Genomic DNA, 12443 nt, shown 5'->3' with positions numbered 1-12443 from the left:
TGCAGATCTCTGCACACCCTTCTTTTTCTTCAGCCTTCATAAAATATAGGAACATACTGAATACATGAGAATGCCTCTTGTAATAGTGTACAGAGACACTGCAAACAAAATTACCCTGTCATGGAAGCAAGCTTGTTCAGATCTCATGTTAGCCTACAGCATAAAACTGACAGTACCTAAGTTGCTCATCCTCTCTGAAGCCTCAGTAGTTCTCAGAATTGGTGACACAGTCTCCACTCTGTAAAAATTACCTTCATTACTCACTACTTGCTATCTACTGTTTTGTACCTATCTTTAATGCACTGTATGAATGGCTCTGAGCCAACGTGTGACCAAAACTGCCATATATGATTACCTTCTTCTCATCTTTGTTGGCCACTTTACTTTGGAGTGATTTCATTATTTGTTTCGTCATCAAGAATTAATCATGCAGAAGTGAATACAGCATTGCTCTGTCCTCTAAAGAATCACTGCTGGAGATTTAGCATGTATTTTAATCCATTTTTGAAGCACAAACTGTGTTAAACATAACTCTGGAGAGAAAAATAAGATGCTTTTCAAAGAAAGTATATTTTCCTTAACATTACACCATTAATGCAACTCAGACCTTCAAGAACCCTTACAAAGAAATCTTGCTTTGGGGTTTAAAGTGGTCCCTACAGCTCAAGAAAAGCTTTAGGATTCTTTCCCATTTTGGATTTCCTGTGGTTAACAAGCATCAAATTCAGAACCAACTGATGTAATCTAAGTTTCAGCTATCCTGTGTTAGATCCTGTGACCCATTCTGATCAAGCAAAGCCTGAATCAGCCAAAAAAAAATCTGGCTTGTCTGTGTTCTTACACTGAACTGAGCAGAACCACATCTACACCTAATGCCTCTGCCTGCTAGATCATGTCTATTTTCTGTGGGAGCTAAGATTAGAGGATATAATTATCATACAGAAATATCAATGTATATTTGAAACAAAGAAAAACACTAAAGAACATGGACAAGATGAAACTGTACTAGTACTGGACCCTTTGAAAAAGCTTTTGAAAAGCCCTTTGTCTATTAAAAAATCTGAAATATATCTACATTCAGAAGAAAAGCAGTGTTTTCCTGTGAAAATAATTTGTGGAAAATTGTAAGACCAAACAGAAATCTTCAGGATAGAATTATTTCTCATTTTGTTTTTCTAAAGAACTAGAACTAAGATCAACCCTCAGAACTGGCCTTTAAGAGTCACCATGAAATATTTTTTAAAGAAAATGTAGTTGTTTAAGTGTACATGCTTCTGACCAGATTTATCCTTGTTGACTTCTGGTCAGTTGTACCAGGATCAGGCTGTTTTTAAGTTTTAGAGATCAGCTGAAGATTATATAAGCTAGAAACCAGAAAGCATACCTGTAAATAAGTATTAGTTCAGTATGTCACCAGGAGATCTCTATGTTCAGCTTTATTGGACTTTTGAACAAACTGCACTTTCTGTGCACCTGCAATTTTCGTTTTTTTGGTTTACTGTACCATGTACCTTGCCTGTGGAATTCTCCAAAAAGGCTTTGCTTGACTGTAAAATTAACAGAGACTTGCCAATATTTTTAACTTCAGCAGTCTATTTTAGGCAGCAAAGAAGACAGCTTCAGTGCAAGTCATGTCACCTGACTTCAGTTTATGTCTTACATGGTGTCAGATCTGCTTTGTAAAACACCCCAGAACATGTGCATTAAGAGACTCTCTAAAGAAAAATATGACCAACTTTCGAAGCAAATCTCTTCGGCACAGCTGGGGACCAAGTCAATTGGAAACAAAAGGTGCACAGGGGCATGCATACCATGTGGAATGCTGTGCTTGGCAGGCCAGCAAGCTGCAGTGACAGACATGTTGCTGCTTTGCATTGTTTTCACATCCCAGGTGCTGGGAAATGCTCATGCAGCCTTAGCTAAGAACTAATGCTTAAGCTCCTCTGCAGCTTAACAGGATTGTGCTGCCTGATTAACAACCTCATTCTGCAGACAAGGATGCCTGAACCTGAGTTTCAGGGCAGATAAAAAATTAGCCTCCCACCAAGCTAAATGTGAGAGGTTCCCTGTGCGGAAAACCAAGGAGACAGGAGGCAGTTTTTAATCGACCAGTGCTACATCAAACCTGACTAAACTGTTTTTAGCACAGCACTGATTCACAAAAAAGTTTTTTGCTTCAGCTTAACCCTCACTAGTGCCTACACTAGCAGGCTGTGAACTGGATTAGTAAAGAAAAGCAAATAAATTTAACTCTATTAGAATTATGTAGCTAAAATGAAAAACAAATAAATGGTAACAAACTCATTAATTCATTGATTTAAACTCTATAATTTTTCCCATGAAGCAGTTTATATGGGAGGTAATGAGCTGCCAGTCGTCAGTCATTGGACACTGCTCAACATACAAGAGGCTGATTGAACAATATTTCATTCTGGCAGCACAACAGGATTGACATTATTAGTTAGGAAAGAGACTGAATATTTTGAGCAAAGGAGAGGCCATCATTCTAGTTTTACCAGTCTGAAGTTATTCTCATAAAGCTGACTATAATATTAGCTTTTCCTTATATGGATTAGAACAGAGGAAAATACTTAAAGCAAAACTAAAACAGGGCATAAACATGCAGTTACTTCAGCTTTAAAACAGAAAAAGGGGGATCAGCATGGCTAATGGATATCTACTATCTTCTAAAGAAATTTCTGTGTATATACAGATTGTTAGAACAACCTCCAACCTACTTACAAATTACAGATGTCAACCTATGAAAAAAAAAGTTCACATTTTGTAGTGCAGTATAATTTTCTTCTAGTCTTTTTTCATAACTCTATAGCTGTTAAGTCCATTAATATAGTACAGTTTTATAACTTGAACTAACTTCAGCAGTCCTGCCCAATAAAATCCAGATATTCCCACCTTCACTGTAGCATCATTTCCAGTACTCACCTGAACCTGCAATGAATCAGTTCAAGGAACTAAAACCAATCACTCTTCTTTCTGTAGAGCTATTTTTTTGTTATCTTAGCCCTTTGAACAATGCAGATGAATATCAAAGAACAAAGGAGGAGGTGGAGATGGTTTAAAGTCTTATTCAATCACATTTAAACCCAATCTGTTTAAAGTACTCTTGCTTCAAGTGAACACTAAGAATAATCCATGTAGAGTTTTGACTCAAGCTTCCGGATGCAGCTAGAAGTTAACATAAAGGTGACAGTGTAAAAGCTAATGAAAAACTAATTTTTTACTGATTACCACCTAAGGATTATTAAAATATGTCTCACTGTTCTCTGTAGCCATTAAGGCTGGCCCTACATAGTCACTGACCTGTTGAACTTTGTAAGCAGTCTGTTAACAGCAGTTAGCTGAAAATCAAAACACAAGAATGGACATACAGTAAAGGCATTTTTCAGGTACTCATGAGTATCACTTATTACCTGCAACAAGTTTCCCTCATGCCTGTCTGAATGAAGACAGCTCACGCTACAAATCCTAGTTCAGCTGTAATAATATGCCCAGACTTTCGTGGAGCTACTAGGCAAGTCATAGAAAGAGTCCATCACACAACTGAAGAAGAGCTTCCAAGCCTAGGTGACCTGTGGCTCAACCACCTGTCTCCGGAACCACAGAAAAGAGCCACACACACTCCTGTGAACTGGAAAAAGTTACTTATTTGTGGGAACCGAGGAGAGGTTTTCCTGAGAGGGTTAAAATCAGCTAAATACACAAACAGCAACTGTTCTCAAGTATGTTTGTTACAATTATGTAGCAGTAAGATCTCCATCCATGCACTGGGATAGCATGACCAAAGTCTGAGAAGTGAAAAATTTGGGAACATGATGTTGGTCCTTAAGCTGTGGCTATCAATCTTCCCTTAGTCAGAAAAAGAAAGCTTTAAGGTCTGGTGGAAACAATGGTAATGGGGTGTGTGGGGACACAAAGTCCTACAAACTCGGTGAAAATTATCTCCTATTTAAGGAATCTAGTCTGTACACTAGACTGTATCTACCTGACCTTGGATATGTAGTACATATAAAGTTGTGATTTCTTGTATAAATAAATCTGAAATTTCAGGTTTGTGTCAAGAACTGCCTGTTATCAGCGGTCAGAATGAAGATGGCAGTTCCCCAGCTAACACAGTTAACAGTCTTCAGCTCAGACACATTTACCTCAGTAAGTTCATCCCTAATTTACGGTACTGTGAAATCATATTTGGGTTTCTTTTGTCTGAAACACAGAATTGAGGGTCTGTCTACCTGTCAGTATCAGTGCCATCCACAATCAAACTAGTTCTGAGTCAATTAGCTTGAGCATTTAATTAGTATCACTGCATTAATGTAACCCTCCACAAGGGCTACAATATTCTGCTTTTTAGTATTGCATCATGTAGAAAATTCCTCTTACAGTTTTAGTAAATTAAAGACTCTTTTCCACATTTTCTTCCAAAAACTGATGTGTAACATTACTGTGTGCTATAAATAGCTTCCCACTTCCATCTGCTGCCTGAAATGTCTTCTCTGAACTGCTTCAGTTTGTACAGTATTTGTTTTGTAGTTCTTCAGGATAAAACATTTGCTAGATTTGTCATACCGTATCATCTCTTCTAGACTACAGCTGCCACGAAATACTGGGCAGTGGCACGTACATGCTATACTGTTAGTACAAATACATTGTTACTAGTTCAAAACAATCCAAAACAGTACTTAAGAAAAAAATCATTTTAATGAAGACATTTCACAACAGATTGGACATCATTGATTTAGGGAGTATTCCACTTTATCAAAGGGCTGACCCACATGGCCATATTAGTATCTGCTACACTTTTTACGGTAGTATGGCCATTGGTGAGTAGCGAAAAGCAGTAAGAAATCCAAGAGCCCTGGTTCAGCAGCACACAGTGTCATTAATCATCTGAGCTGAGTAACTCTTGCTCAGCGCTCTGGGAGACAGCAAATACTAAAGGCCCCAACAAATATGGGTAACAATCATTCTCGACTTAGATTTGGTTTGTGACTATAATGACAAAAACATATGAAAATGATAAACTAGAGTTTATCATTGCTGGTTTCTATTACAGATCATTTAAATCAAACTACAATTTTTACCTATACCAGTCACTGTCACAGTTTCAAATAAAGTTCAAATTAGCCAAGAAAATTTGAACGATGCTGGGTAATTCTGAAACATGGTTGTGTTGTGTTTGCAGGGCAAGGTTTTGGTGGCGGGGGGCACAGGGGCGGCCTCTGTGAGAAGCTTCCAGAAGCTGCCCCCGTGCCCGGTGCAGCCCGTGCCAGCCGGCTCCGAGCTGGGCCCGGTGCTGGGCAAGGCCGAGCCCGTCGGTGCCGGTGGCAGCCGCAGGGACCGTGTATTTCAGATCGTGTATTTAAGTGCGAGCGAGCCCAGCAGCCCCGCGGCCCCCGGGCCGGGGCAGGGGGAGGCCGGGGGGCTCCAGGCGCCGCAGCAGCGGCTCCCCCAGCCCGCGGGGCGGCCCCCGGCGGGGCGGGCCGTGCCCCCAGCCCGCGGAGCCCCCGGGGGAGCAGCTCCCCCCCCGCAGCCCGGGCAGGGCCCCCCCCGGGGCAGGGGGTGCCCGCAGGGGGCTGTGACCCGCGGGCAGCGGCGCTGGAGCAGCTCCGGGCAGGGCCCGTGGCCCCGCGGGGAGAGGAGCCCGGGCCGGGCCGGGCTGGGGCAGGGCCGGTGCCCCCGCGGCGGCCGGGCCGGGCCGGGCCGGGCAGGGGGCGAGGGGGCAGGAGCGGCGGACACGAGGTGTGAACTGACCGCAGCCCCTACTCCCCATCCCCCGGCACCACGAGGGGTGAGGAGGGAGAGAAGTCAGGAGTGAAGTTGAGCCTGGGAAGGGATGGGTGGGGAGGAGGTTTTTTTAGATTTGTTCTTGTTTCTCATCGTCCTCTGGTGTTAATAGGCAATAAATTAGGTTTTCCCAAGGCAAGTTGGTTTTGCCTGTGACGGTAATTCCTGAGTGATCTGCCTGTTGTTACCTTGACCCACGAGCCTTTTGTCCTCATCTTCTCATCTCCGTCCAGGTCCAGCTGAGGCAGTGACCAGTGACGGAGCGGCTCGGTGGGCACCTGGCAGCCAGCCAGGGTCAGCTCACCACATCATCGACAGCACAGTGACTCACAGTTTTACCGTTAGGTTCCAAAACAACATGCTGATTAGATATCATTATCACTATAGTTTCGATAATGACTACAGTCTCTAGCCTTGGATTGCTCGGCTGTGCACTGTACAAATACAAAAGGTATGGTTCCTGTTTCAAAGAATGAGAAACCTAACAATTTAATGCATAAAAGTTTCTCAATAAATCATAGATTAGAAGAGGTCTCAGGAGGTCATCTAGACCATCTAAATGCCCCAAGGAGGAACTAACTGCCAAATACATTCCTGAAATTTTCTTAATCTGTTCTTAAAAATTTCCAATCAGGGGAATTTTACAATCTCCATAGGCAATTTAGGCTACTGGTTTATTATCTTCATTATTAAAATGTTCTTAATATCTGATCTGTATCTTCCCTGCTGCAACTTGATGCAAGTACTTCTTTCGCAGTCTAAAAGCAACAAAACAGCAGACTACCCCTGTCTCTCTGCAGTGCTAAGCAATGCTACTTTGAAATCACCCTTGTCTTCTCTTCTTCAGATTTATCAGTCTTGATTCATTTTTTTCATATGCCACACTCTCCAGAGATCTAAGTCTTCTTGTTACTCTCCTGCAGACTTTCTGTCTATCTTCCGTGAAGAACCTTGCCTCAGAATGACAAAGTATTTTAGTTGTAGCCTTGAAAATACTGAAGGGAATAAAAGAATCGCTTTGCACACCTCAAACCAGACTTTTGTTGATAGATCCTGGCAGAGTATTGGCTTCTTGCACAGCAGGATGACATTAGTGACTCCTGTTCCTCTTGCACATCATTACAACATTTATACAAAATACCTTCTTGAATCCTTGTTACCTCTTTCATGTATTTGTGCAGTTGAGTATCTGTGTTTAAGAGCAGCACCCTGCTCTTGTTTCTACTAACATTTTTTTTATCAGAAACAGTACAGTGACATACCAAAATAACTGCTTTCTCTTCCTTTTCTCCGGTAAACTGCAAGTCCCTCTCCTTTCACTGTTGTCTAGTAAATACACTTGGTATAACATTATCCACATCACTAATGAAACGCTAATTAGTTGCTGTACCGAGGAGTTAATCTTGTGCACCTGGTTCCAATCTGTCCTTTTACTGACAGTGACTCACTGATAACCACTTGTAAGTGGTTCTCCAAGGACCTGTGCATCCAGCACAGTAGTTTCATCTCGTCTGCTAGCTTTCTAGTTTCTAGGTTTCTAGCTACTTCATGAAAATTTCATGAAACTGTATTGAAAGTCTGACCACAGTGCAAATGTATGACATCACTGCTGATCTTCTGTTCTCAAGACATGTTGGCCTCCTTTAGAAGGAAACCAGTGTTTTGAGAAGACTTCCTTTTCAGTGGGAGCCTGTGTTGCTCCTACTTATCTCCATGTTCTCTCATATATTAACTTCAGTGTCTTCCAGCAGTTCGTAATCAATCGGACCACACACGGAGGGTACAAGTGTCTCTGTTTTAATTGCCTAAAAATGGATAATTCAGGGAAATCTGTGTGGTGATCATAAAAGCTGTTCTTCACTCTCCTGCCCCTAAATAATTTTAATTATTAAATTTAAAAATAATTTTTAAAAGTTAAATTTAAGTTTTGTTATAAATTTTTCCTTCTTGTGCCTAAGCTGATCTAACAGTTAAAAAATCTTCACACAAGAGAAGTGCAGAGGTACTAATTGCGAACAGACTACAGAAACTGCTGAATGGGTATTCTGCTGCCTGAAAGAAAAGATCTTGTCCCCCTTTCCCCCGTCCTCTTTTAGGTTCTGGGAAGAGTCAGGACAGTGTCACACAAGGTAAGACAGGGCATGCTTGCCCTCTCCTACTGCCAGTCCAACCCCTTGTGACCACGTGTGACCCCTCTGCCCCACAAACCCTCTCCATTTTCCCATCATCTCTCCAGCTTATCGCCCCTAACTCGGTCAGGCCTCCCCAAACGGCATCATTGCACCCATGTGAGGCCACCATTTTGATGCAGCTGTAAGCCACGTGTTATCAATGCTTTCTGTGATCGCTATAAAGATACACAGAAAGGAGTGTATAAATATGTATAATGCATACATACACAAAATGAACTTATATTTGAAAAAGTTTACATATAAAATATCACTCAGTAGGAGGTACTGAAATTAAGAAAGTTTAAATATGAATAGAAAAAAATTAAATAAGAAGAAAATACAGTTATGGGACCAGCAGTTAACAAGGCTACTGAAAAAACCACCAGATCAACACACAGTATTACTTGGGCAGTCTTCGTGCTGTGCTACAAGATATGGGCAACATGGCCTAGTAATCAACTTTACAGGAACATGTGGAAGGGCATAAAGAAAAGTTCCCAATGGGTTTTCCCCAAAAGCCCACATCCATTGGATAAATGACAGCTGAGCTGCCATTTCTGAAACACAACTGAGTTGTGCAGTGTGACGAGGGCAGGGGACTGTACTTACCAAAAGGCCTCTCTAATGTGAATGGCTCTCCTGAGTATGATGCAGCATTAAACACATCTCCTGTTAGGACAGATGAACTCCTGAAGGCAACTTCTAGATCACCCACACCTTACGTAGCAGACTGTGCCTTACAAACTCAGAATGAGATGTCTCCTAATGTAATATCCAGCAAGCTGAAAGTAGATGCCAATGAGTAACTCATCAGACTCACTCTTGTCTTCAACAATTTTGCAGCAAAGATCCAGCATGGTTGTTCAGACCTACACAACCTTTCCCATTCAAGTCCAGGGGAGGGGGTGGGCTGGCAGGTAGCAAACTGAGTTCTAGCTGAAAGCAATGGCATTGCAAGGCACAAGACAAGGAACAAGGTTTTCTTGATGCTTGTCTGCATTTGGGCCACTTCAAATGAATCCAGTTTGGGTTTGGTATGTTATTCTAGTCAGCCATAAACAAAAATCAGCCTCGTTAAAATGTATCTCCTTTTCTAGTAGTAGAATGGGCAGTCTTCCGCTGGAGTTCTTGTTTCTTTTGGACTGTTCAGTAGGGTTTGTTAGTCTTTTATTTCTTGTTGTGGCTGGAATGCAGCCTGGCACTAGCCATCCTTTTTCTTTTAATGGTTTGAGGAAGGCTGTCCCTTCGGGGCTGTCTCTCAATAACCCCGGAGACCTCCTCCTTTCCCAGTGTTTGCAACTTGGCCACAACAGCCTGGGAGACACATCTGATCACATCTTTGGCCCTGTTTTCAGCCATGGTTTTAATGTGTTGCATAATAATTCTGAAACTTGTTTAGAAAAATGATACAGCTTTTGAAAAAGAGGCTATAGAATATACCTTCTACTCCACTTGGGCTCTTCAATAATTTATGTACAAAGAAGGGTCCTTTTAATTCTTTTACTACTCCTTTTACTATTTTATTCTTTACTACATGATGGTGTGCTTTCTTAAAATTCCAGAACCTTCCAGGGCAGCAGATGCAACTCCACAACTTTCTTTCCACTGTGAAATAAGATGCACTTATTTTACTTTGTATTTATTTCAGTGCTGCCTGTGTCAATATTAGATTGGCTCACTGGCACATTATGCAGCTTGTGTTGTGTTGCTGTAATAATCTCACTGCTATTACCATTTGTGAGAACAGAGCATGATTATGTGACCAATAAATGTCCAACCAGCTGGTGCTCAGCAAGATTTTGTGTAGAGGTAGATCAAGATAAACCTTCCACACTTGTCAGCTGAAAAGAGAAACTTGTCACTGGCACTCCCAGGAGAAGTTTCAAAAAAAATTGCTAGCTTCCCAGATGTACAAAAAGTACAAGAATTTTCAAATGTTTTACACTTTGTTTTCCTAATTGCAGGACTGAGGACCAGGTCAACAGGTAGAGATCTGTTATCGGAATGAAGCGTTTACATATTCCAGCAATATGCATATAGATGGATAAAGGACTTGCTGCAAAGAATAATGCCATGTCTTACCCAGCAGCACTATTAATATTATTCCAGCTGTCTGGGTATTGTACTTCTGCAATCCCCACCTCCCACTGGCCTGACAGCTCTCCGGGGCTTGGAATAGCTGTTTGCTAAAGTTCAAATTGTTGAAATAAAGTTCAAATGCACAACACATTGTTTTTGTGGGGAAATGCTGGTGTAAGCATTGTTGGGGAGCATGATGTAAAAGCTGCAGTTTACCATTCTTTTTCTCCCACTCTGGCTCCAACTGCTAAACATCATGGAATTGAGAGGCTTTTAACCAGCTGTTAAATATCTAGGGCCAGCAACACCACTTTACAAACAGCTGTTTCTTCCTTCCTTGCCTTCTTACTGCTAGAAACTTTTCAGTTTTGCAGATTCTGTCCTCAACAGTGTTAACTTCTTAAAGCTCATCAAGATGAATAAAACATCACCTTGATATCCTGGTACCTATAGCCAATTAATCAGCACATGGGTATCCAATTCTTTTTCAGTTTCATCTACTGCCTGTGAACCTCTGCTCATAACTGTTGTCAAATCTTTCTTTTGTTCTAGACATCCTCACATGGTCTTTTTTTCTGAGTAGAAGCATATTTACTCTAATTTTGCACCAATTCACAGACATGATTTTCCTTGCAGAGCTGGGAGGTTTCCCATCCACAGGTCTGACTGACAGTGCTGTGGAAGGTGTGGTTGTAGCTCTTTATAATAAACTCCAGTAACACATTGAGGCAACAAATGGTAACTGTGCTGCAAGACATACCCACATCTTGGTTTCTAGCATCCTGTTAAAACAGTCCATCACAGAAGCCTCCACTTCATTCTTAGTAACAAAGCAGTGAAAATTATTTTAGTTTAACAGCATGTCTAAAGGCTCGTTTAAAAGCATCAGTAATGTTTTCAAAAAGTGCTATAAAATCTTTGTCAACATAAAGATAAGGGAAAGGACAACCCCTGACATGCAGGATAATCCCTGTCACGGTATTACAAGTGGCTGTTGTCACACTGAGATGTAGGCAAAAGCTGCCTCCCACCCTGTCCAACAAACTTTTGTTTCCAAAATCCCAGGCCAACCATCTTCTCTCCAACACACACGGTCTTTTTAGGAAAACCCTTTGGGGTGTAGCTGTCCCTACACACATGTTCCTGCAGAGCTGGGGGATTTTTTGTTCTGGCTTTCTCCTTTAGTGATGCAATGTTACGTTTACTTTTTAGCACAGGACAAAGTCTGCCCCAGCAATACTGTTTGGTGATCTGGGTGGTTTGAAGGTGGGGTGAAGGGGGCCTCTTGGTCAGGTTCAGGGGTCTCGTCTGTTCTTTTGATGAGCCGAGGCAGGGCGATGGCCTCTTGGTTAGCTTCACAGGCTCAGCCCTTTGCACAACACATATTCACATTTCTCCATGTCCCCGCACTCTCTCTGACACACTCCCACACCCTTGAGCTGTACTTTCCTTTTATTTAATTTTCTTTCTGTTTACCTACAATTTTGACCTAACTTTGTTATCTCTTACTAACATTTTTATACATGCACTTTAAAAATGTAGTCCTTATATATTTATAAAGGAGTGTAACTATGTATAAACACACATTGATACACTTTGTACACTCTCACATGGATCTTTATATACACACACACGTATTTATGTATGTATGTATGTGTATATATATGTACATACGAGGGCCTTTGACACACTTCTGGGGTAATGAAAAAGACAGAGTTTCAGATGTCAACAATTACAGGGGGTTCTGAGATCACATGGGGTATGGCCATGACCATGACAAAATTGTGATTCTCATGGACAAAGAGATGACTTCCTGGGCCTGAGGGATCTGATACACTTCTGAGCTAAGGGGGTCATATGGCTGGAAAAGGGGCAAGGGCTTCTGGGGACGATGGTTAGACTTTCTGAGGGGCAGGTCTTCCAGCAGAAGTTGGGGGAATGGGGCCTGAACCATCTTGTATCAAAGTTAATGACGATTCCCTCAGTTGTAGCCTTCTTCACCCTTTCCTCATCTATTTGAATTACAATAGAGGTCTATGCTGCTACCACTTAAACAAGGAATGCAGCGAGGTATTTGACATACAGTAATCTAGGGAACAGTATATAATAGTAATTAGAGAGAGGATTTACAAATGAATAGTATTTTAACATGTATCAGGAATTATTACAGGCAGTTTGGGTTGATACGGCATTGCTTAGGCTAAACAGGATATATGATGACTAGGGTATAGTGATGACACAAGACACAGGAGACTGGACTTCTGGAGGGATTCAAAGAAATATCATGAATGCCAAACAGCCAACAAACCATTTTTTATCTTCCTTATATTAAGATAAAATAGTATGATTGTAACCAATTACCTTATATATACAAAGATACTTCATGTTATT

At 41.4% G+C, this 12443-nt stretch overlaps 1 protein-coding gene across 7 annotated transcripts in view; it reads right to left on the bottom strand.

Annotated features, from left to right (window-relative positions):
* Positions 1-12443, bottom strand: part of PRLR (prolactin receptor) — a 122872-nt gene that overhangs the window by 68733 nt on the left and 41696 nt on the right. The window contains exon 2 of one of the 7 annotated variants that reach the window (XM_056324806.1): positions 8583-8755. The exons of 5 other annotated variants lie outside the window; for them this stretch is intronic. The gene's annotated coding sequence lies outside the window, so the exon portion shown is untranslated. Of the gene's footprint in view, positions 1-355; positions 534-8582; positions 8756-12443 lie in introns of all 7 variants that reach the window. One more of the 7 variants, XM_056324807.1, reaches the window with a different exon arrangement.

This window comes from Falco biarmicus, chromosome Z (genome assembly GCF_023638135.1).
Source record: "Falco biarmicus isolate bFalBia1 chromosome Z, bFalBia1.pri, whole genome shotgun sequence".
In the NCBI taxonomy this organism is placed as follows: Eukaryota; Metazoa; Chordata; class Aves; order Falconiformes; family Falconidae; genus Falco; species Falco biarmicus.
The sequence above is the reverse complement of the archived record's forward strand: the minus strand, read 5'-3'. Positions and strand labels throughout refer to the sequence as shown.